The sequence below is a fragment of the Penaeus chinensis genome, chromosome 5 (assembly GCF_019202785.1).
Source record: "Penaeus chinensis breed Huanghai No. 1 chromosome 5, ASM1920278v2, whole genome shotgun sequence".
In the NCBI taxonomy this organism is placed as follows: domain Eukaryota; kingdom Metazoa; phylum Arthropoda; class Malacostraca; order Decapoda; family Penaeidae; genus Penaeus; species Penaeus chinensis.
In genome coordinates, this window is record NC_061823.1 from 33620810 (window position 1) to 33625809 (window position 5000).

Here is a 5000-nt window from a genome sequence, read left to right on the forward strand (position 1 = left end):
CGATGGCGTAACCGGACCGGAATTAACTGCCGGAGGGGCTGAAGGGAGGGTGGCGGGGAGTAGGGGGGGGGGGTAGGTGGCCAAGGAGGTGGGGAGTGAAAGGTGGGTGTGGGGGGAGGGGGGAGGTGGAAGGTGGGCGATGGGGGAGGGGGTAGGGGGGGTGAAAAGTGGGTGGTGGTGGGGGGGATGGGGGTGAGGGTGGAGATGGGGATATAGAGTGGGAGGCCGGAGGGAAGGGAGCGAAGAGTGTGGGTGGGTGGGGGGAGGGGGAGGAGAGTGAGGACGTGGGGGAAGGGAAGAGGAGAGAGGAAAATGGGATCTGGGGGGAAAAAAATTAAGGGGATAGAGAAAAGGAGGAGGACAAAGAGAAGAGAATGGAGGGTAGGGAGAATGAGGGAAGAAGAGAGGGTAAGGGGGGGGGGTAATAGTAGGAGCGAGGAGAGGGTGAAGGGAGAAGGAAGTTGAGGGAGATAAGAGAGGGGGGGAAGGGAGAGGAAGTGGTGGGGGGAAGGGAACGAGGTGAGGATGAGGGGAGGGAGGGGGAAGAAAAATGGGGAAAGAAAGTGAGGAAGAAAGATGAGGAAAAATGACTGAAGGGAGGAAGGGGGCGGGGGTGAAAAGAGGGAAGGGGGGAGGGGGAAGGGAGGGATAAGGGGGATGGAACAAAGACGTAGGAGGGAGATGATTGAAATAGTTGGTATAAGGAAAAGGAATTGAATAGTTAATGGTAAGCTCAATATCAAGATTTTTTTTTTCTCTCTTTGTCTTTCTCTTCTCTCTCTCTCTCTCTCTCTCTCTCTTTCTTTCTTCCTCATTTCCTCGCTCTCTCTCTCTCTCTCTCTCTCTCTCTCTCTCTCTCTCTCCCTTTCTTCCTCATTCCCTCGCTCTCTCTCTCTCTCTCTCTCTGTATCTCTCTGTCCCTCTCTATTCTGTATATAATAAAAAAGACATTACATTTTTCTCTTCTAATCATATTTCATGGATGGGTGGTGAAGTGGGTAGGGGGGGGGGGGAGGGCGAGGAGAGAGTGGGTGGGTGGGGGAAGGGGGAGGAGAGTGAGGAGGTGGAGGAAGGGAAGAGGAAAGTGGAAGATGGGATCTGGTACGAGAGAAAAAAATGAGGGGATAGGGAAAAGGAGGGGGACAAGGAGGGGGGAATGGAGGGTAGGGGGAATAAAGGAAGAAGGAAGGAGGATAATATGAAAAGCGAGGAGAGGGTGAAGAGGGAAGGAGGTTGAGGGAGATAAGGGGGGAGAGGGAGGGGGGAAGATGAGCGGAGGTGGTGGGTGGAAGGGAAGGAGAAGAGGATGATGGAGGGAGAGAGAGTGATGGAGAAGAAAGATGAGGGAAAAGGAGTGGTGGGAGGAAGGGGGCGGGGATGAGAAGAGGGAAGGGGGGGGGAGGGAAGGGAGTGATAGGGGGGGGGACAGAGACGTAGGAGGGAGAAGACTGAAATGGTAAAGGGCAAAGGAAATAGATAGTTCATAGAAATCTCAATATTAATATTTTGTTTTCTCTCTCTCTGTATTTCTCTTTCGTTCTGTCTCTCTCTTCTCCCCTCACTACCCCCCCCCCTCTCTCTCTCTCTCTCCCTTCCCTACTCTGTCTATCTATCTGTTTGTCTCTCTTTCTTTGTCTCATTCTGTGTCTCTCTGTCCCTCTCTCTCTGTGTCCCTCCCACTCTCTTTCCCTCTCCCTCATTTCCTCGCTCTCTGTCTCTCTCTTTCTCTGTATGTCTCTGTTCTATATATAATAAAAAAAAGGCATTGCTTTTTTCTCTCTTAATCATATTTCACGGGTGGGTGGTGAAGTGGGTAGGGGGTAGGGGCGCAGAGAGTGGGTGGGTAGGGGGAGGGGGAGGAGAGTGGAAGATGGGACTTGGGAAGAAAAAATGAGGGAATAGGGAAAAGAAGGAGTATATATACACACAGTATTTTTCCCCTCCGTCTCTCTCTCTCTCTCTCTCTCTCTCTCTCTCTCTCTCTTTCTCTCTCGTTCTTTCCCTCCCCTTCCCTCCCCCTCTCAGTATGTATCATAGCATGATGTTCTATATATAATTAAAAAAAAAACATTACATATTTTCTTCTAAGAATATTTCATCAGTTTCCTGTTAATTAAATCGTGCTATTCGTGGCATTCATTAAGCGTTTGTATATATACAATATTATACAACATATTTCATGACAATTTGTTTTCACTACAAACTTGGCATTCATTTTGCAACAAGACAACATATAATTAGCTATTTCATGAAATGGAAAAAAAAAACAATAATTTTGGCTTGCCTCGTAATTTTAAAAAATCATGAGAAAAAAAATATTACATATAATGAATGCATCAAATATATAATTTGACTAGTGAGAGTAAATAATAATAATAATAATAATAATAATAATAATAATAATAATAATAATAATAATAATAATGATAACAACAACAACAACAACAACAATAATAATAACAATAATAATAATAATAATAATGATAATGAAGACAATCATGAAAACTGAAACAACAATTAAAGAATTCCTACTTGACTTTTCTATGTTATTATTTATTTTATTTATTTATCTATTTATTTTTTTTATTTATTTTTTTTTTTTTAAATAAAACTCATCAACTACCATTTCCTTATATTTAGATTATCTGTTTAATTATTTTATACCAGAACAATAATTAATCATTCCTACATTTCATTTTTCTCCCTCTCTCTCTCTCTATTTACAATTTCAAATTCTAAGGCATTTTCTATGTTGACTATCCCATCACATTCGCATCAAACTGGATTTATTGTGTATTCTATAGGTTATATGCTTAACTGGATAGATTTTAAGATAACATGAGGTTAATGCTGGTCCTCACTTAGTGTAGTTACTTTGCTAAATAACATTGATTATTACTACTGGAAAAATGTTATGAACCATTTTCAATTGTACCTTTTGTTATCAACATCCAATTTCAGTATTATTGTTATTATTATCATTATCATTATTATTATTATTAATATTGGCGTTGTTGCTATTATCATTGTTATCATTATTGTTATTACTATCATCATCATCTTCACTGTCACTATCATTATTACTATTATTATCATTATTGTTATTATTACTGGTATTTTCATTATTATCATTATCATCACCACATCATCATCAATTAATAGGGGGGGGGGGGTTGAGGTTAATAATAGCGATGGGTGATTGCCAGAAATGTTATAAAAAATACAAAGGATTCGTGGCTGGGTTATTGAAAGGCTCACAGAGTGTAAGGTCGACTGCAGTTTGTGGGTAAATGGTTGAAACATTTTGTATTTGAAAAATTCTTATTCACGATACAAGGTAATGTTCTTGTAGGATTTATACTGTTATAATTACTTTTACAGAAGAATTCTACCCTCTGTCCTCACCTCTCACTCAAAAACAATAAACGAACAACATAAAGAAACACACACACACACACACACATACATATATATATATATATATATATATATATATATATGTATATATATATATAGAGAGAGAGAGAGAGAGAAAGATAGATAGATAGATAGATAGATAGACAGACAGGTAAATAGATAAACAGGCAAATACTTGAATACATATTAAAAAGAATAAATAGAGATAAAACAAAATGGACCAATAAACAAATATAGACAAAATAAAAACAGACGAGTAAATGAAATAAACAAATACATAACTAGACCAGTAAATGAACCGACACACCTGCACCTAAATTTTCCTAAAAGATTCCACACCTTTGGGCCCCATTCTCGCTGCCCAATCCTTTCTGACGCTGAGGTACCTGTTTACCCAATGGTGGTCACTCCGGCCGATATTTTTTTTCAAGTAGTTCTCCTGAAGTGGTTCGGCTCCAAGATCTTGTCTCTCCAAATAGGTACGCCTACCACTTTCCTACGTCCGCTTTCTTTGTCTGTCTGTCTGTCTCTCTCTCTTTCTTTCTTTCTCCCTCCCCCCCCCCCCCCCCCCCTCTCTCTCTCTCTCTCTCTCTCTCTCTCTCTCTCTCTCTCTCTCTCTCTCTATCTATCTCTCTCTCTCTCTCTCTCTCTCTCACTCACACGTATGTATATGTATATCTATACCTATCTATCTACCTATATGCACACACACACACACACACACACACACACACACACACACACACACACACACACACACACCTATATACACATACATGTATAAATAAACACACACACACACATATAGAGAGAGAAAGAGGAGAACATTAAGTAAGGAGATGGTCTGGATGAGAAAAACATCTTTTTGTTATACTCTGTCAAAGCGGTTCTTAACTTCCCAGTCATTCTTCTATATCCTGTATGTAATCCTTTTAGCCCGACTAGGGATAATTAAGGATATTTTTTGCCTCATTTAACGCATTCCATGGTAAATTATCTTATTTTCAATTCATATATAATTAGGCTTTAAATTACAGTATTTTATCAACAACAAAAGTTCTAATTCACATAATACTTGTCTAACATTCGCAAAGTAACTTATAATGGTACTAATAGTTTAATTTATTCCATTTGTCTTTGTGTGACTTACTGCTTGCTTCATTTTGCTTCTAAATTACCCCCTCTGTGCAAGGAATGGCCGGGGTTACCATGCACCGTTGGGAATCGAACTATTTTGAAATGCGAGGTCCAGGCACGCCAACAGGAAATGCTTTTATTGTTTTTTTTTTTTTTGTTTTTTGTTTTTTTTTTGTCAATATTTCGTTACAGTCGAATAAACTATTAATTTCTAGTCCACCATGAGCCTAGTCTGACACCGTGACACATCATATAATAAGCGTAAGAAATCTAACTATAAACATTATACCGTAACCATCACTTGAAATAAAGATATGGTGTGTGAAAAAAACAACAACAACGATAGCTACAATAGTAATCATTTAATCCGAATGGTTAGGTAACCGATAGTGATCTATTTTGACTTAAATGATGGTAAAATGACATAATCTTTGAATTTTGTGGAG